Source organism: Pelophylax lessonae (genome assembly GCF_965119305.1).
Source record: "Pelophylax lessonae genome assembly, chromosome: 5".
Classification (NCBI taxonomy): domain Eukaryota; kingdom Metazoa; phylum Chordata; class Amphibia; order Anura; family Ranidae; genus Pelophylax; species Pelophylax lessonae.
In genome coordinates, this window is record NC_138772.1 from 391,065,332 (window position 1) to 391,092,200 (window position 26,869).

General features: G+C 40.1%; 1 protein-coding gene across 4 annotated transcripts in view; it reads left to right on the forward strand.

The window, feature by feature from the left end:
• Nucleotides 1-26,869, forward strand: part of DLGAP1 (DLG associated protein 1) — an 876,465-nt gene that overhangs the window by 259,961 nt on the left and 589,635 nt on the right. Inside the window, exon 1 of one of the 4 annotated variants that reach the window (XM_082258775.1) lies at nucleotides 657-748. The exons of the other annotated variants lie outside the window; for them this stretch is intronic. The gene's annotated coding sequence lies outside the window, so the exon portion shown is untranslated. Of the gene's footprint in view, nucleotides 1-656; nucleotides 749-26,869 lie in introns of those variants that run through there. 4 annotated transcript variants of the gene reach the window in all.

Genomic DNA, 26,869 nt, shown 5'->3' on the forward strand with positions numbered 1-26,869 from the left:
AATGCAGAAGAACTGGGGTATGGAGGACTGAGGTTGACCACCACTATACGGCAGTATAGAATACATAGAGGGGATAAGACATTTTAGAGGTAACATTTTATATGCACGTCAGACTCTTAGGGTCTTGCCTTGAGTTCTTTTGTTTTTTTGGGGAAACCAGAGTTTTACCTAAACAACTTAGTATCTGTTGTTGGCAGTCTTGTTAGATGAATAGCATTGTCTCGCTACATTCCATAACATAGTGAAAACATTTAGGACTAGAAAGAAATGTAGACCTGCATTTATGACACATTCCAACTTCATGCCTTCCTCCTGAGTGCGGTCACCATGGTAATGAACATCTACTACAATGAACACCTCATCATACAACTGATACATGATTAACAATCCTCCTCTAGTGTTGGTGGAGTTGGCTTTAATTAATACTCAAATATCTTCTATTTCATATCCTTTTTCCCTGATACAAATAAAATAATCCTGTGTAGGAGTATTTTTGTGAGTAGATTTTTTAATGCTTATGCAGTAGTAACAACGGTTGTCATGCTGTCATCTTTGTTGCTATGGAATTTTTTTTAATGCGTGTTTCAGTTGAACATGATCTGCCAGCTTAACTCTCACATATATTTGATGAAGATGTTTATTTTGAGACTGACATCATTTAAAAGACAGGCGTGGCTACCTCTCGCAGCTCCAGGTGAGATGAGACAACAGATAGCAGCTTACCTGGAGTGGATTTGTATGTGATAAGGTAAGCAGAGCTTGCAGTCATCGGCTGGTATTGAGATGCAGGAATTCCGTGGGATAGAGTGTGTTACGTATTTGTATGATATAGCTAGTACATGCTTCACATCCAATTAAATCCATGGTAACATAGAGTTCTAGCGTGTTAGAAACACCTGCTGTTTAATGATATTTTTTAGTAAACATTGTAAATCATAGGGGATTCTAAAAGGAAAATTAGCTAATCATGCTACATTGTATGTAATCACTGAGGCAGCATTTATATGTTACAAGGAAATCTATAGGATTCTTTGTTACAGATCCCGATAGATAGAAGCCTGAGTGTAAGGCAAACTTTGATCAGTCAGAATATGACTGTAGCTTTCTTCACCTATTAGGAATGGAGGTTTTAAAGCAAACGTGTAAGGATCGAAATACACTAAGGTTAATTTACCAAAGGCAAATAGGCTGTTCACTTTATAAGGGAGAATGCAATTTGAAAGGGAATTTGCTTAGTGTGTTCAAGTTTCACAATGCAAAGGATACCCAAACGTGTGCAAGGAAAATTAAGAAGAAAAAATATAATTTTTGCTTTCACATGATTGGCTAATGGAAGTTAGCAGAGTTTCTGGGGCAAATTCTCTTGCAAAGTGCAGCTTCCCTTACAAAGTGAAAAGTCTGTTTGTTGGCCTTTAGTAAATCAATCCCACTGACTTGATTTTAAATATGTATGATGTTGCAGTTCTCCTGATTTTGGCTAAACTAGCTAGGTAGTCTCTGCTCTGTAATCCTTTAATCCACAAAAACATACTCACGCTCCCAGTGATCAGTTTTCTATTTGGATCTAACACGCTGCTGTTGCATGCCAAGTCCTTTGCTGACATATTTTTCTTTGATGTCATTAGGGGGTTGGCTGTTTGTTCCGGGGTTCTTGCAGTCGGCCTTCCATCACATTATCAGGGGTCAGCAGAAAGTATCAGGAAGAGAAATACGCCCCCCCCCCCCCCAATGTTGTGGCACATGCACAGTAGAATGAACCATAGCTTCCTGGGATACAGGAGGCTGCAGGCAAGAGAAACATCATCCTTGCCTAGGTGAGAAACCAGGAAGTAAGGGGAAGTATTCCCCAAAAAAAAAGCTGAAATAAGAAAGAAAAAATTGTGATTTTGAGAGAAAAGAGGGGATGGAATAAGATGGTGGAAGGTAGCCATGTAGGGTGAAAGTTCACTTTAAGGACAACTTCTCCTGATCCTAACTTCACTTTCTATTGAGCCACTGGCTCAAAATATGAGTTCAACATGGGACCTCAAACTGTTCAGACCTCACTGGTTTCATGCTTGTTTCATGTCAGTGGATCACTAATTAGTTGAAAGACAACTTCAGTGAAGTTGTTTCATGCAGGATAGAAACTGCGCTAAAAACCAAAATTATATATAGAACATTAAAGCAGCAACTCCTCTGTGAGATATAGCACTGTCCCTAATCGTGTATTCTTATACAGAGTTGTGCTGGCAGTAAGATCCAATTCAATACTCCAAGCACCGGTGATTTATTCAAGTCCAAATGTTATGGAAAATGCTCTTTATCAGTGTCCAAACTGTCCACCACCTTATAGTGTGTGATCCTTCAATTATCATCACCACCGTAGACAAAGTGCTCGTTTGCCAGCTTGCACAGACCTCCTGTCACGGAAGGTCAGTGACACTTGTGACTTAAACCCAGCCAGGGCCTTTATATCATCCGAGGAACCTCTTTAGACATGTAGATCAACCATCCAGGAAGCATTGTCACATGTGATCCCCAAAATATAAAAAGGCTCACCATAGTAAAAAAAAACATAAAACTTTATTCCAAGTAATCAAATAGTTGCACTTACACTTACATCAAAGAAATTGTATATTTGCCTTTAAAAACAAACAAGCCAGTCAGAATATAGTAACAGCCTGTTCTTCTGGGACTCAAGGATTGCGTAGATGTCAGCATGTCCCTCTTCCACTTTGCAAGCTGGTAAGCGTGTACTTTGGCTACGGTGGTGGTAATAGTTGAATTGAATATTGAATTGAATCTTCTATGCTTTTGACTATTTTTAACATTTATCCACATAGGGACTTCTATATTGCTTATTATTTTTAAAGGGTATACTTCCAAATTAGTAGTGCTGTACGGTAATTAAGGCCTACTGTTTTTTTATAATAATTTTTTATTGGTATTTATAGCAAATGCAAAGGAAATAGCATACACAAATGTTAAATGAGTTGTAAAGGCAGGAAGGTTTTTTATCTTAATGCATTCTATGCATTAAGATAAAAAGCCTTCTGTGTAAACTAGCCTCCCAAGCACCACCTGTGCCCCCTCTCTGTCCAGCGATGTCCACGAGTCCCTTCAGCCACCTGGGACTCTCCCTTCTGATTGGCTGAGATACAGCCGTGACGCCATTGGCTCCCACGGCTGTCAATCAAAATCAGTGAACCAATCAGGAGAAGGGCCAAACTGCAGCTCCATTTCTGAATAGACACACGGAGCTGCAGCTCGGCTCGGGTGCCCCATAGCAAGCTGCTTGCTGTGGGGGCACTCGATAGGAGGGAGGGACCAGGAGCAGAAATGAGGGACCCGAGAAGAGGAGGATCTGGGCTACTCTGTACAAAACTAATTGCACAGAGGAGGTAAGTATAACATGTTTGTTACTTTAAAAAAAACAAAAAACTTAACAATCACTTGATTGATCAAGTGGAGCCTGGGCTCCACTTGAAATATAGAAGGCATGTACAACAAACAAATAATAGGGGAAGTAAACAGGACAGATCAATACTATACAACACAGCGGACTGCCATATAGTAACAAACTGGAACATAACTTCTGTAATTCCATTGGACATTAAAAAGCTAGGTATCAGAATTTGTGACCAGAACTCCACTCTACCCAAGGTTGTCAGGTTTTTAAGAGGCAAGAGTAGGAGGTAGTACTAATAGGTTGGGCCTTTTCATAGGAGATGGTAGTTCTGACCAAAAAGAGTGCCTCTGAAGTAGGGATGCACCGAAATGAAAATTCTGGGCCGAAACCGAAAATAAAGGATGCCCTTGGTCGAAAACCGAAACCGAAAATGACTTTTCCCCCCCCAAATGATTTTAAAATAGATAGAACAGGGGCATACACCAGAAACAGGAAGCGATGTACACCTGTAGCTGCCACCCTGTCACAGCATATGTACTATGACTGGTTGACAAGTGGTTAATTTAATTACCAATGGTATTTGACTCACTGACTGACTCACTGACTGACACTCACTGACTCACTGACTCACTGACTGACACTCACTGACTGACACTCACTGACTCACTGACTGACTGACACTCACTGACTGACTGACTGACACTCACTGACTGACTGACTGACACTCACTGACTGACTGACACTCACTGACTGACACTCACTGACTGACACTCACTAACTGACTGACACTCACTGACTGACTCACTGACTGACTGACTGACTAACTGACACTCACTGACTGACTGACACTCACTGACTGACACTGACTGACTGACACTCACTGACTGACTGACTCACTCACTGACTGACTGACACTCACTGACTGACACTCACTGACTGACTGACACTCACTGACTGACTGACACTCACTTACTGACTCACTGACTGACTGACTGACTCACTGACTTAATCACTGACTGACTGACACTCACTGACTGACTCACTCACTGACTGACTGACTGACTGACACTCACTGACTGACTGACACTCACTGACTCACTCACTGACTGACACTCACTGACTGACTGACACTCGCTGACTCACTCACTTACTGACACTCACTGACTCACTCACTCACTCACTCACTCACTGACACTGACTGACTGATTGACTCACACTCACTCACTCACTCACACTCACTGACTGACTGACTGACTGACACTCACTGACTGACACTGACTGACTGACTGACACTCGCTGACTGACTGACACTCACTGACTGACACTCACTGACTGACTGACCCTCACTGACTGACACTCACTGACTGACTGACACTCACTGACTGACTCACTGACTGACACTGACTGACTCGTGCGCTGCAATAAGAAGGGGGTGAGCACTAGGCTGTGAATCCGTTCTACTACCGACACTTATGCAGGACAAAAGGGGAGAAACAGTTTTTTTTTTTACAGCACACATCGACATTACCTTCCTCCGCAGCGAACAACACATGAAGGCACTGAAGGGAGGAGGTGGGTGGAGCGATGCAGCATTCGGCGCGGAGGAGAATGAGATCCTCCTACACTGTCACTGGGCATTCTGGGTCCCTCTCCCCCGGGATGTCACTGGTCTAGCAACCGCTGTAAATCACAGTGAGCGCTGGCATCGGATCGCGGCGGACAGGGAAGTTAATGGCTCACTACATTTTCGGCATATTTAACCCCCTATCGGCCGAAATTTCGGTGCATCCCTACTCTGAAGGATTAAGGGACAACTGTGATTTCCAATGCCTTATAATTATAGTTCTGGCGACTAAAAGGACATGTGTAAGGATGGTGGGAAATCCCTTTGGCCATTGCTCCACTCCTAAGTTAAGGAGTGCAAGGGTGGGGGTAATGGGGATTAAGATTCCTCTTATATCAAATAGAACACAATATATTTTGCGCCGAAAGCTAGTCAAACATTTACATGCCCAGAATATGTGGCCTACTGATTTAACAGAGCAAGTGCATCAGTCAGATTTTGCTGCTGGAAAAACACAAGTCTAGGATCACACAGTTAGTCACTAGAATCGTTAGTTCTTTAAATGTAATATTATAAAAAAATGTGAAAGCAACCCCTGTATGCTCCCCTGGTCCCACCACCCCCCCCCCACCCCCACCCCCACCCCCACCGCCACACTGTGCTGCTGGCTTCCTCCCTCCCCTCTCCTTCCGGCTGCTGCAGGGGATGTGTCACAATAGAGAACCAGGAAGGGGTCAGTAAATATGTAATTTACCAGCTCCTTCCTCTTCTGAATGAACAGAGTTATAGTCAGTGACATTGTAAAAAAAATAAAATAAAGTGATAAAAAATTATACAATTAAAATACCAAAAAATAAAAACTACTGAAACCAGTGAGTGAACTTCCAGGATCACAAAGGTCACCCTTTAACCCGGGCCCTGGCATTCCACCACTGTGGGGAGGCCCCAAGATGGACCGTAATAAAGGGCCCCGTAAAGAGAGTAAAGGGCCCTAGGATCAGTGGGAAGAGCCCCAGACTTGAAGGGAAGGGCCCTGACCAGGGGTGAGGGGGGCCTTTCATTGTTTCTTGCACCGGGGCCCTAAAGGTACTAGTTATGCCTCTGCAATTGGCTATTGATTTTTATCATGTAATTTTTGTCTGTACTTCTGCTTTGGGAATCAAGACTATTTATTGTATAAGGTCATCTTGCTTTCCACATCTAGGGACTAAGGTATGTTTACAAATTGCCAAAAAACTTAGAAATGTTAAAATGAAATTAAACCAACAAGAGCAGCACTGTTGATCCTGAGGAAGGCAAAAACCCCCCAGCAAAGCGTGATCAAATTTGCTCCAGCAGCGGAAAATTTTCTTCCTAATCCCACAAGAGGCACTCGGAAAGTCCCTGGATCAACTTAAGGCAGGGTTCACATATATGCGGGTCCAGTTTTGGTGCAGAGTCCATTGCATTTTCCATTCAGCGGTTCAAGTGATATTCAGGTGCAAATTTGACAGATAAATACTCTTACCTGGTAGTTTATTAATTCAAATTACAGAAACTCTATGGAACCATCAACCAATGTCAATCCCCTGAAAAAGACTGAAAACAGTTGAAATGTTGTAAAATTAGTTAAATAACGGCAAATAAAATGCGGGAAAATAGCTCTTTCGTTAAATCAGTTTTAAAAGTGCAATTCACTAAGCATTGTGCTATAAATAGCTACTGCGGTAAAGTTTTGATAATGCTGTATTTACCGCATATTTTCATGTGGTAATTTATCACATTGAGCTGGTTGTTAAGGAGTGGGCCGGGAAGTCGGTCGCCATGTCCTTAACAACAGATGACTCACCAGCTGTCATGTAAAGAAAACATGCTGGCAATTAAAAATTATGAAAAAAACAGCATGGGTCCCACCCCAATTCATACGAGGCGTGTGGTCATTCCAAAATCCATACCAGACCCTTATTTGAGCATGCAGCTCAGCAGATCAGAAAAGGGAGGGGATGTGTGAGCGCCCCCTCTTCCTGAACTATATCAAGCCATATATCCTCAACATGTGGGGGTACTTTGGGGCCCCCCTATGTGAATGAGTAGGAGTACATTGTACCCCTACTCATTCACCAAAAAAAATGTCAAAAAAAAATAAAAACACACACACAGTTTTTGACAATTCCTTTATTTAAAAATGTGTAAAAAAAAACGTCCCCCGAAGTAGATCAAATGTCAATCACGAGGCCTGCCACCACCGCTGAACCCAAAAAGAAGACAGAAATAAAACCTCCAGCTCACGCCGACTGCCTGCTCCTCTGTCTGACAGTTCTTAAATAGGGAAGGGGTCAGCCGGTGACATCACTGGGTTGCCCCGCCCTCGTGTGACATCACTGCCACTTAGCTTAGTAAGAAATGTCACATGACAGAGCAGCCAGACCGTGGGAGCCAGAGGTTTTTTTTTCCGCTGAAAAAAAACCTGCTGAACCTGCTGACAGCCGATGAGTCATCCATTATTAAGGACAGGCTAAAATATGTTATGCAGTGCTTCAGCTGGTCTGTACTAAGGGTTGCAAAATCTTCTAAGGCAGGCCAAAAGAGTCTGTACACAGTCAGTGTTCAGTTGGATGAAATTTAGTGGGAATTCCACTTGCCTGTACACCACCTGAATTGTGACATGCCCACCAGGTGGAACTGCAATGCTGCAGTGGCTGCACATGCAGCAAAGGCCCATCAATCAGTACCTGTGTGAGTATGGCACAAGGACAGGTTCAGGGGAGCTCGGCTTTTATTCGTCATGCCAATGGCAGCTGATAAAGGATGCATACACTGTACTGTCACCATTTGAGGAGGCGACAAGGATGGTGAGCCGTGACAATGCATGCATCAGTTACACTATCCCTCTTTTGTTCCTGATAGAGCATACTCTGTGTGGCATTATTTAAAGAGCACTCAAGGCAGAACAGCGGGAGGCAGAGGAGGACTTCCTTTTCTCTCAAGGCCCGCTTTATGCAGACATCATTCTTGCGAGGCCACAAAACACACAAGAGGAGAGGGAGGAGGAGTATTCTGGCCATTTTGAAGGCAATGAAGCAGAGGATGACATACATCAATCTTTAGGAGATGCTTTTCAGTCCTCGGAAATCTTGGGAGTAAAACGTGGCTGGGAGGAGGCAATTTCAGATAGTATAAACCTCAGTGATCCCGAGGACTCTGGTTCTCATGCCTCTGCAAACTTGCTGTTCATGGGCTTCCTTATCTTTCAAAGCCTACGTAAGGACCCGAGAATTCTTGGCATAAAGGAGAAGGATTAATATTGATTGGCAACCCTCCTTGACCACTGTTACAAGGGGAAAGTCTTGTAACTCATCCTGCCTTTGCAGAGGGAGCACAGGATGAAATATCTTGAGGACTCCTTAAAAAGGAGTTTATGTAACGAATTTCCAGACTCTGGCTGGTTACAGTCTCATGGAAAAGGTATTTTTGAGGCTTCTGTTGGTCAAAGGAGGAGCAGTGGAGAAAGGGGCCACCTAAGTGATGCATTAAAAAAAAATGTAATCCTCAGTGCCCAAGGCTGTCAGTTTCAACATCCCATTGGCACCATCTGCATCATATGGTGGAAGATTTTCTAGGGGCGAAAACAGACATGGAAAGCTTTCCAGTAGATAATCCACTCGGTTTCTGGGTCATGAGAATAGACCACTGGCCAGAACTTGCCCAGTATGCAATTAAGCTGCTGGATTGCCCTGCATCCATTTTTTCATGGGCACAATTAAACCCAAAGCCTTATTGTTCAGTACCTGTTTAACAGGTGCATGAAATTTCAATTTTCACAGCAAGGCCAATTCTTGCTTTCATCAAGAGTACCTCTATAGGGTTATGGTGTACAAGACCCAAGGCCCAATTTTTCCACACCTATTTGACAGGTGCATATAATTTCAAATATTTGCAGCAAGACCAGTTTTTGCTTTCATCAAGAGTACCTCTATAGGGTTACGGTGTGGAGGCACCAACAACATCCGAAGCTTAATTTTTCCAAACCTGTTACTTCTATCCAAAGTCTGCAAAAGAGACACCAGACTTTATCTAAAAAAAAATGCTAATCTTGGCCTGAGTGTACTATAATTTGGCTTCTTCACATAAGGCTTGCTCACTGCAGTGCAAAACTGTATTATTTCCATCCAAAGTCCACCAGAGACACCAGAGTTTATCCAAACAAATCTCTAATCTTGTTCTGAGTGCACTAAAATGTGGCCTCATTATACAGCCTGGCTTCCCAAGCCATTGTTTACAAAATAAAGAAAGCTTGCAGGAAAAATCGATTTAAATGTCATTTTTTTCTTTATACTGTGTTTCCCCGAAAGTAAAACCTACCCTGAAAGTAAGACCTAGTGTTATTTTTGGGGAGGGCTGCAGTATAAGCTCTACCCTGAAAATAAACCCTAGTTTAGTGTATAAAAAATCCTAGGATGCACTTTATTAGTGTTTTAAATAATGTCCAATGTGTGTTTTTGTAAAATAATACTGTGAAATACCTTCCTTGCATCGCCACTCCGCTCTCAGCTGATTCCCCGCTCTGTCTTTCTACTCTCATACCGTAGCTGTCAGAGGGGGATCTCAGCCCCTCCCCTCTGCAGTGTACACAGAACCCCCGGGTATTCCATTAGAATTGTGGGAAATACCTTCGATACAACAGCGCTTCCGTGACCCCCAGCTGTCAGCGGGGGAGAAGAGGGTGGCAGATCAGCTGAGCCCGGAGCGGCGATGTAGATGGTATTTCATACTATTGTAATCTAATCTACCCTGCGCTTCTGTGTAAACTGCAGAGGGGAGGGGCTGAGATCCCCCTCTTGACAGCTATGAGAGGAGAAAGACAGGAGACATAGCTGAGCACAGAGCAGTGATGTAATGAAGGTATTTTACACTATTGTATTACAAAAACACACACTGAACATATATAAAACACTAATAAAGCGCATCCTAGGATTTTATATACACTAAACTAGGTTCACACGGGATTCTTGGCACGCAGGGAGGGAAGAGAGAGACAGCACATTACAGCTAAGACCTACCCCGAAAATAAGCCCTACTGTGTCTTTTGGTGCCAAAATTAATATAAGACTCAGGCTTATTTTCGGGGAAACACGGTATATGTCAGTTTTGCTGCAGCAGGATCTATACATGAAGCGCCACTTTACAGGCAGACTAAGGGGACCCCCCAGGCACTATATTTAAAGGATTTTTTCTAATTGTTTCACTTTAAGCAACATTAAAGAAACGGCTCCTTTGAAAACTATCTTAAAAAAAAAAAGAAAAAGAAAATTTGCATTGATACATGTCCCCCAGGACAGTACCTGTGCCCCAATACCCTTTTTATGGCCAATAACTTGCATATAAGCCTTTGAAATGGGAAATTTAGATTTTTCAAGTTCAGGTCACATAGACTTTAATAGGGTTCGTGGTTTGGGTCTGAACTTTTTCCATGTTTGGGAGTTCTGGTGCGAACTGAACCGGGGGTGTTCGGCCCATCACTATTTAAAACCACTGTAACGGATCAACTAGCACCCCGACCTGGTACCTCCATTGACGAATGCTCCTAATGCTTCCCGAGGCCTCCAAGCACTCCACCAGACACCGTAACCACTTCAGACCCCACGAACCGCCGCAGTTGGTTAGGGTCTCGCCATCTTCTACCCACCCTGGACCTATGACAGTGCTCCAGGTTCCCATGGGTGAACCTCTCTTTCCCCAGAGAGTGCAGAAGGAACAGGAACAAGCTCTTACACCATCTCTTTCAAGAGCTTAGTGATTATCCAAGGTAGTATGAAGGACATAGCAATCCCTTGTATCATATTCCCCCAATGAATGACAGGACTCTAGATTGATGGTGAAGTATAACTCAACTTTATTGAAAAAGAAACAGACTTTTATACAGTTTTCCCTGACAAGGTTACCGCCCAGGTGGACCTTGTGGAGAACTGGACATGACATTCACAATCCAATAGAAACAGAGTTTTACACTCCCACACAGTGTACACAATCCCTCCCCTCTGCCTGATTACAGTAGCATATGCAGATGAAAGTGTATACAGAAACACAATTAACCTAAACTAATTATATAGCCATCTGGACAGAACAATGTGAGGTCATTAACATTTAACAATGGGACATACACAATCCACATTCCATTTCAATACACAAACAATAGGGAAGCCTGTCTGGCAGGCAGGGACATGGAATACACACATTATTTAGGAGTCAGACTTCATGGCAATCGTCTACAACAGTCTAAGTCTCCCAGTGTGAAGTGGGAATAAATCTTCATATTTCTATATGAAGATATTGCTGACAAATATTACTGTCCCATCTGAAGCAATTCAAACCATTAAGCATCTGCTCCTCACCTCCAGTGACGGTGAATACCGTCACAACCACTTTGCCTTATTTCACTAAAAATCACATCAGAATGCAGCTCTGCATGCTGTTATGAAATCATCTAAACTAAAAACAAAAATTGAATACATCCCTAGATGTGGTGGTTTGCACTAGTTTTCTTTGCCATGAACGTGCAATGTAGAGATTTACTTGAACCCTAAATCTTAAACTGAACTCCACATACTTGACCCTAACAATAACTTAACATAGCACCTAAATTAACCCTTAAACCAAACTAGTAATTCTAGATATTAACTGTCAGCACTGACAACTAATTATTTATTTTAGGGTAATGTTTAGAGTTTTATTCTTTTCTGCTATTTCCGTAAGTGGGTCTCCCTACTTTGCTCTCTCTGGAGATGCTAGTGGACCTTGCCCTCTGGGTTTAATACAGCTCTGATATGTATGTATGTATGTATGTATCTATCTCTCACTATGTTGTGCTATTGTCCAGTGTACCTGAAAATAGAATTAGCTTTTTCTGGTTATTGTGTTTCTGCATAATTACCATAGAAGCACACTCTATCCCTATCTATATTTTCTTAGAAATTTGTTTCATTTCTTGGAAAAACATTGAGGAATGAGAGGAAGAGGTGGACAAGGTCATCTTTTCTTCTGGTCCTTGCAAGTAGGTAGATAACCTCTCTAAACAGTGCTGTCATTGAGATTTTGCAGACATATAGCTACTGGCATGAGTAATTAATGTTTTATATAATTTTATTTTTGTTTTACTATATTTTTTTAATTAAAGGGTCAGTCAACCCATAACCCTTTTAGCTTTTGATAGATGAAAAAGAGTTAAACCACTTGAAATTGTTTATATACATCTATGCTTGATTCTCTGGCTCTGCAAAGCTGCTGTGGCCATTATGAGGGGTTTCCACTCTTTTTTGTAAATTTATTTTTATATTTCAATCTTTTTTATTAAGATTTCTTCAAACAATACAAACCAGGCAGGATAATGGTCGGACGGGCACACAGAGATGGTCCCTTAGAAGGAAGCCTATAATCAGGATCTGGAATATTCTGTGGGTCCTCTCCTTTTCCCACTATAATTAAGAGGCTTGTTGCCTACTTGGGAGTACTACTTAGATATTCGCCTGCCTGCATACTATATAAACCCCATGATAAGAACACTAGCTGGTTCTCTGGTCTCTTAAGCCCTGAAGAAGCAAAACCAAGCGAAACGCGTTGGCTGCACAGGGACCAACTCCATCTTTTCTTGTTGAGACCCACCACTTGGTTATTCAATTTGTGTTCTTAATTTTATGTCATGTTATATGTTACGTGTATGTATGTCCTTGGAGCATGTTGGTACATGCCTTTTTATGTGAACAGAAATTTATAAATAATCATGCTTTGTAATTAACTTACTGTGTTGCATCATATTTTGATCATCTCATCAGGGCCCTTAAAACCCCATCCTTTTCTCTCCCTAATTTTTTGTATTACAAATAGGGGTGTGGCCTATGCTTTACTGTAATATTATTTTTGACAATACAAACCAAATGCTACATAAATGTTGTGGTTACAAAGAGAACAAGGAACTTATAAGTGAACAAAATGAACATCTTTAAGTAGAGAAGGGTAAATTACATAGTTATCAGTGGCACTGGCAATTTATATTCCTATAAAGCACACCCTGAGCAGGTTAAACATCACAATAATAAGAGCACCCATTATATATATATATATATATATATATATATATATATGTATATATATATATATATATATATATATTATATATACACATAGATGTACAAGGTATGAACTTGAACATATCAAGACCTAGCATGGCCATAATTATGATAATTAAGGTATAGGTGCCCCTGTCCTTAAAAAGTGCCCCAAAGGCACCAATGAAAAATCAATGTCCATTAGAATAGAGTTGGATCAAATCCAAAAGAAAAAAGGAGGAGAGGCCAGAAAAAGAAGAATAGAGGGTGTCCCAATAGCGGAGGAGATAAGGGGGCCTGTCCACTCTCAGTCCACACGGGGATGTACTTAATCCAGGGATCCCAGGTCTTGTAAAATTATTGTAAAATTATTATGGAGGGTACAGGTGAGTATATAATTTACCATTATCAATTTATGTTTAACATAATGTAAGTGCACCACAGCACACTATCGCACTGCCAAAAGCAGTGTTAGTGCCTGTTGGATTTTTTTATTGAATCTGTATTATGGAAGATGCAAAGGAAGTTGGGACATAAAATGGCCAACAGGAAAAACAAAAATCCCAAGGCTGAAAGGAAAATTCATAATATTGTAAAAATGTTCTACTAGGCAGATAATTCAGTGGGTTAAATTTAAAGATAAAAGTATAAAATTTCAGTTGGGAACGGAGCAGTTAAACAGAAATGAAACACTAGAATATAATATATATTTTATAATAATCTAAGCAAGCATGCTTTAAAGCTGCACTATTTAACAGGACAAATTGCCAGGCTAGTCAAAGGTAATTTGTTGCATAAGCAAATTCTCTTTTTCACACATTGTATTAGAATATTTGATTTACATATAATAATTATTTCCGCAGTCAATAACAGTTATTTTTTTCTTTTTTTCTTTATCAAGCACTGCTAATAGCAGAAATTTGCAGCATATTCACTCTCCGCTCTCCAGTGAATTGGCTCTAATCAGTGCAGAGCATGCACAGTGTGGGAGGGCCATATCCATGAGGAATTAACATAGCCATATCAATTCATAAACACTTATGAATTAAACATAGACCTGTATATACTGCAATGTAATTAGGTGATATGTTATGGTATATGTTTCATATTTTAGAGGATAGCTTAAATGTCTATTTCATTAGCTTTAATAAAATGTCATTTTTATTTTATTTTTTTTAAGGTACAGCTCATAAAGAGACAAGGGCACAGGTAGTCAGAACAATTTTCAAGCAATCAGATGTACATTTTGTGTAGATGTTTTAACACAATCAACTTTGTCAACTGAGTCTATGCCAGGGTATGGGTGCAGTCTGTGGGTGCTTTTATGCTTTTATAACTGTGAGGGTGTAGGAAAGCCTTTTTCATTGAGGATGCTGCAGCACCCTAGGGTGCCATCTGAGCTCAGTGCAGCAACATCCTGGTTGAGAAACACTGTGATCGAGGTCCCACTTTTCCACCAAACTGTACATCGGCACAGCAGGAGCTCGATCAGGAGAGTAAGGGCAGAGCAGTGGAAGAGGGAGGCATCTTTCTGGGTCCTGATCTGTCCACTGCCCCTTACTGTGCAGTACTAGGAAGTGCAGTACCCAGCAGTGCAAGTCCAGGTACAGTACTGTACGTGTGTGTGTGTGTGTGTGTGTGTGTGTGTGTGTGTGTGTGTATGTATACATGTACAGAAGTATAGTTGCTCAAAGTAGAGTGGAAAAGTACATGAAAAATGGGAGAAACCTCTTGTGGTAGGTCCCATCTGAGGTAGTCCGGGACATACGGTTGATTAACTAAGGGAAATAGGCAGTTCATTTTGCAAGGGAAATTTCACTTAATTTAATAGATGAGGTGGAACTCTGCTGATCTTCATTATCCAATCTTGTGCAAGCAAAAATGCCATTTTTTTTTCTTGCATGTGATTGGGTATTCTTTGCAAATTAATTTTAACCGCATTCACTAAGCTAAGTAAAGGTTGCCTTAAAAAAGAGAACAACCCATTTGCATTTAGTAAATCAACCCCAATGCATACATAAGAGATTATCTAGGAGAGGTCATCTCTGGTCTTATTTGCCGGGCAGTGACCTCTGAGATCATTTTTTTTTTTAATGAGAACAATACATAAAGTCAGTCCATGGGAACCGAATGTGAAAAAAAATGTTCTTCTTTGGTTTATAGGGAGTCATTTTCAGTGGAATGTTGTTAGGCTGGGTTGTCGCCCAGAACAACAGAAGTAAGGCAGAGAATTAATTTTTTAACCACATCCTAGAACAGGACCTGGAAATGCTGCCAAAACATGGTTCAGCGTAGCAATGGCAACAAGTTGAGCTGACTTGTACTGTAGATATATTTTAAAGATATGTTTTAGGCTTTTTTTACATTTTACAATAATGATTCAAAATTTCACAAATGTGTAATCTGCCCCTATGCACACACCTTTCTACAGATAACACCTCATCAATAAAGGTTAGGACTTGAAGTGCCGGTTCACACTAGAATGACTTGTCAGGCGACTTGGTCAGCCTGACAAGTTGCGCACCGTCACGGTCCATTGTGTGGTTTAGGAACGGTTCTAATAGGAGCAACACAAGTCGCTCCGACTTATAAAAAGGTTCCTGTACTACTTCGGGGCGACCTGGAGCGACTTGCATAGACATTAATTTTATGAAGTCCGTGCAAGTCGCGCCGAAGTCGCGGTGCACGCGACTTCACAGGTCGCCCCCGAAGTCGTGCCGCTTCAGTGTGAACCGGCACTAAAGTGACACTAAATAATAACCTTATTCTCCAAAAGCAATCTATACACATCTGCTACTTAATGGTTCTGTCATCTATTTTTTCATGAAATTGTTTCTCACTGTGCCTTTCCACCTCCTTGTAATGTCCAAATTTCAGATTTTCCCCCTCACTTGTGCCTATTTGGAACAAGCAGGTCATGTTAGTTATGGCAAAGTGCACTGCTCTATGTACACTACGCATCCCATAGTCCATAGTCATCTCAGGAGCTAGCAAGAGAGGGTGACTACAATCCTTCATACAGTGGGATCATGGAGAACGATTGTAGCCATCCTCTCTCAGGAAGTCAGATCACAGCAGCAGAAAGCATTTGAAGATTTGGAGGAGGCTTAGAGCTAAAGACGGTACATTTTTGAGTTAGGAACATATACTTCAATAGATTTTTTTCCAGAGTTTAGTATCACTTTAACCACTTAAGGACCGCCCACCGCAGATATACTGCGGCAGGCAGCCCTTCCTGCGCGAACCGACGTAGCTGTACGTCGGTCGCATGCCTGCAGGGCTCCCGCCACCACTCGGCTGCGGGGACTCCGATGCACGGGCCCGGCGGCTCTGATTGCCGCCAGGCACCCGCAATCAGCCGTGCCTGCTGTTATGGCATTCAGTGTTAGAGAGTAGCACCCGAGCGATCGGCGTCAGGCACGCAGGCTCCGCCTCCCTATACGCGTTACGCCTGGAGCGTGGGCTCCGTTTGGCTTCTTCGGTAGGGGTCATTCTAACACTGAATGCCATAACAGCAGGCACGGCTGAGTGCCCAACAAATGTGAGTTACCCCTTTATGCTCAATAAAAGCTCATTATTTACATTCAGAGAGCACTAGATCTTTGCTTTATCTTTATTTTATGTCCTGGTGACCCCCGGAGGTGAAGGCTGGAGAGGTTACCTGTGATAGTCTGTTTATCCCCTGATATGCTCATGCTGGCCCGTTTGGGTCTGGTATCAAGGTGAGAGGCCAATCTTACTGGTGGAGGGAGTTCACACACTGGTGGTTCCTGCTTGATTCACAAGGGATTGAGGCTGTCCTGTCATCACCTGGATATACTAATCATTACTTTGGAGCACTTTATATGAACATTTATATTTCATCAGAGCACATATGATGGACACCATATTTTGTTAAAAACACTTGTTGATTCATGTAATCAATAATTATTTTTGCGCACTTCTGGCGCAGCACGTTTTTTGATTTTTAGCTGTTGTAAACACAGCTGACCATTCTTCTCTCTGGAATGATCACAGAGCGCCTGTGATCCTTCTATATAGGATCACAGGTCTCTGTGATCATTTCACAAGCCCAACCCCCCCCCCCCACAGTTAGAATCACTCCCCTAGGCTTACATTTAACCCCTGATCACCCACTGTGTTAACCCCTTCCCTGCCAATGGCATTATTACAGCAACAGTGCATTTTTTTAGCACTGATTATCGTAGTAATGTCACTGGTCCTCCCAAAAGTGTCAAAAATGTCAGTTAGGGTTCCGATATGTCGCAGTCCCGCTAAAAATCAGAGATTGACCCTTTGAAGAAGTCACGTGATTTGTGACGCAACGCGTCAGCGAGAAGCCGTACGGACGTCACTTCCGGTCTACGGCCGAGACCGGAAGTATCGGAGTTTACCGCATCGGCGGCTCTGTTGTTTTCTCTACGCTTCATATCGTATTTTACTGTAAGTGACCTACATTTTTTTTATTAAATATACCCTGATATACTGCACCATGAGAGTTTCCCTCTTGTATTTTAACCGGGATGGATGAATGATATACTGTGGTGAAGAGAGGATATCGCCCTATAAGGAAAGGAGCATACAGTTTTTTGCTGAGACCTATATATATATATATATCCTGAAGTACCACATATAATTGGGAGGTATCATACCCATTGGAGTAGATCAAGAGGTGAAAGATTGTACCCAAACGCTCATTTGAGTGTGAATGGAGGTGAGCGGCCATTACACTTAATGCTGGATTGTTAGCTCACCTACCACTGCACCTGGCTGTCACTGGAATCTTCACTGCATCTTTTAAATCACTTGATCTATTTAATGGACAACTGAGCACTTTTTTCACTTACTACAACCTATGTATGGACTGTTTCAGCACTTTATTTATTCACATATAATATTTGTATTATTATATTGAATATTTCTTGGACTTATATTATTCACTTTTATATCATTATTTTCGCCATACTTTTTATTTTTGGATTTTGGCAAATATTTTAAGTAGTCGGATCACTGTCACATCTTTTAGCTATTGGTGTTTTTACCTTATCACCACTCCTGCACTCATCACTTTATTCACATATTAATGTATTGTTTTTTATGAATTTTCATATTTTGTGTGAGACTATTTGATTGATTATTTGTATGTGTTTTTATCACATGCTGGAGATTCATTGCGATTCATAAGTAATTTTATATCCACACTTCTTATATTTTTACTACATCACCTCATGATTAACTTTTCATATTTTGTACTTCAACTTTTTACTTTTTTTATCATTGGGTGGTCCATCGCTTTTAAGGATTAGAGCGCTGATTCTCTCTATCTTACGAAATATTGTGGTACGTGGTGACACTACTGAATTAGCTGCTTGATCCTAGGTGTTCCACTACATCTTTATCCATTTCCTTCATTTTCTTACGTCTTATACCTACTTGTAGCGCATAGGTCTATCCCCTGTAAAAATCAGAGATCGCTGCTATTACTAGTAAAAAAAAAAAACAATAAAAATGACATAAATCTTTCCCGTAGATAGTAGACGCAATAACTTTTGTGCAAACCAATCAAAATACGCTTTTTGCAATTTTTTTTTCCAAAAATATGTAGCAGAATACAAATTGGCCTAAAATGTTAAAAAATTTTGATTTTTAATTTTTTTTTTTTGGGGAGGGGGTAATGTTATATAGCAGAAAGTGAAAAAAAATGTTGTTTTTTTTCAGAATTGTCGCTTTTTTTTTTGTTTATAGTGCAAAAAATAAAAATCGCAGCGGTGATCAAATACCACGAAAAGAAAAAAAATGACATCAATTTTATTCCAGTACAGTGTCACACGACCGTGCAATTGTCCGTTAAAATAACTCAGTCCCGAATCGCAAAAAATGGCCTGCTCATTAAGGGGCAAATCCTTCCGGTCCAGAAGTGGTTAAGGGATGCTAACCAATCTTTTTTTTTTCCCATTCGTCAAACAAGACATAAGAACAAGGTTTGGATATTCAGGGATGCTCATCAGTCTTTTTTTGTCATATGTATGTATTTGCACATCACTTATAAATGGTTTCCTGTTCACTGAGCAGACGCACCTTTGCCAAAAATGAAATTTGATTACTCTGTATGCCTTTGTGCTGCTGTCTAAAGCTGAGTTATTGCTTTTTTCTGTATAATGAACAGTCTGATTCCTTACAGAATGCAAAGTGTTAAACAAGCAGAACCAATGCAAATCTGTAGTTTCACCAACGCTGACATGAGCAACGTCGCTATGCAAAGCCAAGTGGTGGCACTGAGATTTAATGCAAATAGTATGTATAGGTTGCCAAGGAGATAACTTTATAATGCCACAGTTCAGTGAGCTTGTTAGGGGGGAAACCTTGAGATACGTGACACCTTGTGACACCCAGCTCTCAGTGTTTGCCATTGATCTGTCAATGTGTCAGAGGTAATAGTGCAGTAAGAACTGCCTACAGTCGCATGTTGGGATAGTGATACATGTTCTGCCTGTTTACTAGCAGACTGCCTAACTTGGTGGCTGCACAACTGGACTACATTTAAAGTATGTTCTTTTTTTTTTTTGTCTATAAACTTTTATTGAAAATGTTTTTCAATACAAAAATATAACATATATGTAAACATTTATAAATTGTGAATGAACATCTCCCAAATTTTGACATAGTACAATAGTCATTTTAGGTTTTTTTTTTAAGTATATATTTTTTTTAAGCTGGTCATGTATGAAAGTTTTTGCGTGATGCGGTAAATATTTAACAAATTTACAAGACAATTCGTTATTTTTATATATGTATATTTTCATATATATATATAAACCATCACTAAATGAATGATATATAAGCAAATATTAACAAACTGATTTTCCAACAAGATAGAAAATCATTCAGAGCAGCTAATCATAACAAAGCAAACATGCTGGGCTAAGGTATTTCTGTGAGATACATGTGAATTTGTATATATAACACAAGATAGGAATGGCGAACAATATGTGTTTTTTGTTACAAAAATTTGAAGGAAGACAAGCGCACGGCTGCCCTAGCATAGTAAAGCTTTTATTGTAGACATTGAACAAAACTTGAGTAAAAGTTGCACTTACATAATCCCGGATGGTGTGGGCATGCACAATTCGTTTTCCCCTTTCCCTCTCCTAGATAGCCCCTTCAAGTAACACGGAGCTCCATTGCTGCCCCTGCAACATCCGTTTGCGTAATCTAAGTCCTCCTCACTAAGAGCCTCGGCATATTCAGCTGAGTGCGCATGCGCCCGGACCAGCCGACGCACTCACTGCTACATTGGGACACCGCGGCTTACCCGGAAGGCTGTGGATGATGGGGAGGGAGGAGTGGGTCTTAGTGAGTTTTTTGTTAGCATTTTTACCATCCAAAATGATTTCCTAACCTTATTTGTCAGAGTTGAATCTTGACATGGGACAAACATTTTTTTTTTGTAAATGACCAACCTTCAAAGTTTACTTGTAGGTGGTCTTCCATTCCAAATCTATCAAACATGAACCTAATATTCATCATTATAAATTACATTACAATCAAAAATGACTTGTCAATTTAATTTCAGTTAAAAAAGCTTTTGCAATACATACTGAGAACTAAGGACATTGTTGCTCATTTATCCAAGGCAACCCAGGGCACTGGATGTAGTCAAATTGTGGGCTTGTTTTAAGGCCTGTGTTTAACCACTTAAGGACCAGAAGGTTTTGCCCCCTTAATGACCAGGCTGTTTTTTGCGATTCGGCACTGTGCTACTTTAACGGACAATTGCGCAGTGCTGCGATACGGTACCCAAATAAAATTGATGTTTTTTTTCCCCACAAATGGAGCTTTCTTTTGGTGGTATTTGATGTGCGATTTTTATTTATTGCGCTATAAACAAAAAAGTGCGAAAATTCGGAAAAAAAAAACAATATTTTTCACTTTTTGCTATAAAACATTCCAAAAACAAATGTAAAAATCAAATGTTTTCATCCTTTTAGGCCAATTTTATTCTGCTACATATTTTTGGTAAAAAAAACACCAATACGCGTATTTTGATTGGTTTGCACAAAAGTTATCGTGTCTACAAACGGAAAGATTTATGTCAGTTTTATTTATTTATTTATTTTTGCTAGCAATGGTGGCAATCTGCGAGTTTTAGTGGGACTACGACATTGCGGCGGACAGATTGGAACCCTAACTGACATTTTTGACACTTTTGGGGGAACCAGTGACATTACTACAGTAATTAGTGCTGAAAATATTCACTGCTACTGTAATAATGACACTGGCAAGGAAGGGGTTAACCCATGGGGCAATCAAAAGGTTAAGTGTGAGCCTATGGGAGTGTTTTCTAACTGTATGGGGGGGAAATTGTGGAATCATTACAGAAACCTGGGATACTATATAGGAGGAACACAGGTGCTCTGTATTCATTCCAGGGAGAACAACGGTCTGCTGTGTTTACAACAGTAGACCGCCGTTCTCTTTCCACGGGGAGCGATCGTGGGTGCCGGCGGCAATTGCCCAGCTGGCCCCATGTATCAGCTTTCCTGCTGCCCCAGGAGTACCGCGAACCGCTGTACAGGTGCAGCAGTTCGCGCAGCTGAGCCAGCCTGCTGCAGTATATCTGCGGCGGGCGGTCGGCAAGTGGTTAAAAAGTAGAAGAAATTTCACCTTCTACATGCACTCCTGGGACACTCCTTGACATACTGACTTTATTCCCTTAAAATGCCTGCCCCATGGTACAGGGCATGTTGATCTTGATAAATTAGTAAACATGTATTATAATTATTTTTTTATAAGTATTTTTTAATGGAGAGGGGATAACTCAAAGAAAATTCTTAATTGCCCTATGAGAAAGCAACAAAGAACATTAAGATAAAAATAAAGAGAAGGAGACAACCATGACTTTGGAATACCTTTAGTTATACTTTAACCACTTCCAATCCTTAGGCTGTATAAATATGGCCCCAAAAGCAAGCGGTTGTACCATGGGATCCTGATCTCACTGCCCAAAGTGTTGTTCATCCCTGCTGAGAGAAATACATTTAAATTACAATTTTTTTTAGAAAAAGTATACATTTTAAAAAAAATATTATAAAAACATTTAAAGCACCCCTGTTGACCCCCTGTGCTCACTTCCAAATGCAAACATGCACATAGGGTCCTGCACATAAACAGTGATTGCACCACGCATGTGAGGTATTGCCGTGAATGTCAGAGTGAGAGCAATATTTTTAGCACCAGAGCTCATGTTTAACTCTAAACTAATAACCTGTAAAGGTTTTTAAAGGGTCGCTTATGGATAAAGGTACCATAGTTTGTTGCCATATCAGGTGTGCGTAATTGTAAATCCTCACATGTTTGGTATCTAGTAAACACAACATCATCTTTTATATTTTCCCCAAAAATTGGCTATTATATTGTGTTTCAAAAGCATGTGTATTTTTTCATTTGATAATGGCTGTACAAATATTGTGCTACATAAAAAAATGCAACAGCCACTATTTTATTCTCCAGGGCCTTTGATTTCAGAAAATATATACTGTTTAGGGATTCTAAGTAATTTTCTAGCAACAAATGCTGATTTTAACATGTATGGTGAAATTGCCCCCGGATGGCAAGGGGGGTAAAGTGTTACTAACAGTAAAACCTTTTTTTTTTTTTTTTTTTTGGATAGAGTGGGAAAGGTATTAGAAGACTAGTTAGATTTTTTTTTAGGAGATTCACTTTCTCAGTTCATGCTGTTTACTAGAAAGAAAATCCCACAGTTTGGGTAGTTGCCAATACAGGAATGGAGGGGGAATCTTCAATTGAAGACACTAGTTGTGGTGACCCTGGTGATAACCATAGATTTCCCCATTTTGTTTTCAAGAGTATTTCTTTACTCTGTTCTCACATTTTACTTGCCATTCATAAAATACAGACCACAGTGTGAAGCCTGTAGTGTCCATTGGAGTGTTTACGGCAAAAGGCTGCAGAGAAAACTTTAGTGAATTTATTTTTTCTCCTTTTTTCATTTCTGAGGATTTGTTTGCTTTGGGACTTTAGGGGAAGCAAAGCGCTAAACACATTTGTAACCCCCTTCAATTGTGACATGGCCTCACAGAAGGCCCCCTGGGAAGGCTATTTTACCAGTGTCTTCCATGGAGATCTCAAGACAAAAGTCCTTTTTCCTAAAAGAAAAAGCTTTTTTTTTTTTTAGCAGTGGCTACCAACTCTGCGGATACATGAAATCTGGCCCATGACATCTTCAGTGAGACGGCACAGAGAACCAGGAAAAAGAATCCAGCCACTGATGATGCTTTAAAAAACAAACACACAGTGGTACATATTACAGAAAGAATTGTGTTGATATAGGTAAAAAGAGGTCAACTCTAATAAATATGCCAGTGTTTTTCTCTATACAACACATTGGTTTAACCTCTGAACATTCTTAGTTATGACAGCTGTAAAGTTGAATTCTTTACAGTTGAAGTTGAATTCTTTGGCTTATTGAATTCAAAGAACAGTACAGCATTCAGCATATGTGGGGCCCTCTTTGATTTTGTTTCTTAGAGCCTAAAGCCACATTATATTTTAGGAATGGTGGAAATTTTGTGGCAATAGATAATATAGAATTTAAAGTGTTATTAAACCCTCATGTTTAAAAATGATCAACAAATGCTGTTTACCATGCTGTTCATACTCAGTTACTATGGGATTGATTTTCTGTATTCTGCAAAAAAAAAAAACTGGTTGACCCTGCTGTTCTCTAACTCCCCTTTCTGTCCATGTCCCCACTGCATTTTTGGATTTTGCAAAACAGTGTTGGCAGCTACTGCACATGCTCAGTTTTCAGTGTATTTTCTACCCTGAGCATTTCCTCCCTATCACATCTGAGCAGCCCATGCGCCTAAAGAGGCGCACAAGCTAAACACAATGGGGGTGGGATATTACATGTAGATTGATGGTGGCTTCACCTCCCTGTTGTCCTAAAACACAAGCTGGAGGGGCATGACACAGCCTATGACTGGCAGAAATCCACCTACACCATATTATTTCTAAAACAAATAATAAATATTTGATTTAAAATATATATTTGTATGATGATTAAAACAGTTTATTGGTATTAATTATTTATTTTTACTCTGTATTCCAAAGGCTGTTTTTTTTTTAAATTTTGAACAAGTGACCAGCAGCAGTGTACTAGAATCTCCGCCTGCTTATGTTTCACTGTAGACAGGCTGGGAAAGAGCCGGGTCATTGTCACGGCTGTGCTCCTGCTATTTACTAGCAGCTCTTTTCTTTCTGTGCAGAGAGCTACTCAGCTGTCGGTTAATTACCAGCCACGCATTTTTTTTCCAAAGTGACTCACCTGGTTACCATTACCCTGCCTCATTAGTCCAGCCTTCAGCAAGCCCCTTTTGGCTATTTAAGCAGCTTAGCTCATTGTCTCCTTGCCCTTGCCTCCAGTAAGTTCCTGCTTGTGTTCCTCTGAATGACTTGGCCTGGCTGACATCTCTTACGATACCAGTTCCTGATTTTGCTCCCCACTTAGCTGACTCCTTCCTTCCTGATCCCGGCTCATCTAATTACCTGTTCTGGCATCCAAACCCTGGCTTCTGTTTTTGACTACATTCCTAAACAGTTATTTTTTTCTATTTCATTAAAAGTGTGGTTTTAACTGCATTTTCTGTCTCTGCCTGGTTTACGGTTCCTGGCATTCATGAGACTGCTGTATATCGATTAAAAAAATGATACTTACATATTCTTTTTTGTTAAAATAATTACAGTGCCCATCATCCACGTACAGAAAGAGAAGAGATAATGTAAATTAAACAGTGTGTGCTTAGTATCACTTTAAGTTACTGTAAATGTAATTAATTGTCCAACTTTAACATACCTGCTGTAACATTTGTCAGTCTGCTGATTTATTTCCTGTGTTGCTTAGGGTTTTTTTTTTTTTTTCATTAAACGGAACTCTAGGTAGGAAAACATTTTTTTTCAATCATTGTTCTTCTATATTGTTAAAAACGCAGTGTTATGTTTTTTTTTCCAATGCAAGCAGTGTAAATTACTAAATTTAATATGGTATAAGGCTACTGCAGCCTCTACAGCAGAACTCAGAGTCATAGGGTTGTGCTGTAATTCTAATGTGCTAACAAGGAGAAAGCTGATAGGAGGAGAGAGATGAGTAACAGAGAATTAAGCTTATTAGTCGGAGGCTGGAGGGGCAAGTTCTGTAAGTTTTATGTAACTGCATTAGAAAAAAAATCAGATCTTCTGTCCTGCCAGAGAGGGACGTGTTGGGTGACAGAGCTGTATAAATTTCAGGACTTGATGGACACAAATTTAAATCTTTTGGCAGGTAAAATAGATCTTGTATATGTATTTAATTTGTTTATTTAGCTGTTTGCATGGAGTTCAGCTTTAAAAATACTTGCATTCTTCTTTACCAGTTAAAATTACTTCTCTTTCCTGTACAGTAAATCTGTGATTCCATCCTGTGTGATTGCTTTACCCTGAAGCAGAAGCCCAGGAAATTTCTCTACTGAGTCCTAACCTTGCCTATCAATACATGTCTGCCCTGTACCTAACCTTTTTTATGCTTTGTGTACACCTGTCCCTTAGTGTAATAGAACACTACCAGAGCTACTGATAGGGGAGACTGCAGACAAGATTTGTGTCAGATATTATTCTGACCTTTGTATCCAGATTCACCAGTCAGTATTTTGACTGCTATTGTTAAGCTGGCTATAAACAGATCAAAATTTGACCGGTTTAGCAGGAAACGGAGGAATTTCAATCTGCCTATGGGCAGGCTGGTTGTACTGTAGTTGATCCATCGAAGGACCTCAGTACAACCAGCCTGTTGGGTTTGAATTGCCCAATCACCACCAGAGGATATAGCTGCCAGCAGTGATCATTTTTTTCTGCCAGTAGGGAAGGCTTCTTGTGTTCCCTGCTGGAAGAAGAACACAATATTGTTGCAGGAGAAAATCAAGCAATCTTCTTTCCTTGTATGTCATGCTTTACTCTTGGTGAAAATGTAATCGTGTGTAAATAGGATGATATAAATTTAACAAACAAAGGAATTAAAAATGAGAATACATTTCACGTGTGAAAAAAAAATAAAAATGCTTTAATTATTTATTTTCTCTGAGTAGAAGTATAATAATTGCAGAATTTAGCAGTTATTTAATGAATAAACCTATAAATTAACATTTTATACAGTCACTAAATGATCAAATAATATAATAGATTTAATAATATACTAAAAGCAATACTCAAATTTGACATAAGAAAAATAATTATTTTTAGTGCATTCATAGACAATATTTATAGTTTTTAACGTAAATACCTTTACAGTCGCTTTTTTTATTGTTTCTCTTATCAAATGTGTTTGTATTGTATTATATTTTCTGGTCTGTGCTCATTCTCAGCTAATTTCATTCCACGGAGTGCAAAAGTTAGCACAAACTACTGATGCATGAGTGACGTTGGCATGCTTTGTTAACTCAATAAGTCAGTGCCAGCTCTGGAAACTCATCCATGGGGATTACCGGCAAGAACAGTCCCAGCTTGCACAAAACTAAATGTTTCTTTTTTCTAAAATTTCTAAACTTCTGAAGTGACCTAGTTTTTTAAATTTGGCTTTTTTTTCTTACTCTCAGGGGACCTATTACTCATTTTGTATACTAGCAGCCTATTTAGAACTGGGTTTTTATATCCTATATTGAGGTAATATGTAGAACATTGGCGGTACATCTTCTTTGCACGGCAGTAAGCTCCTCCTTTCGCTGTGTGATGGAAATGCAGGCAATGACAAAAACATAAAGTAGTACTAAGAATAGGCAACAT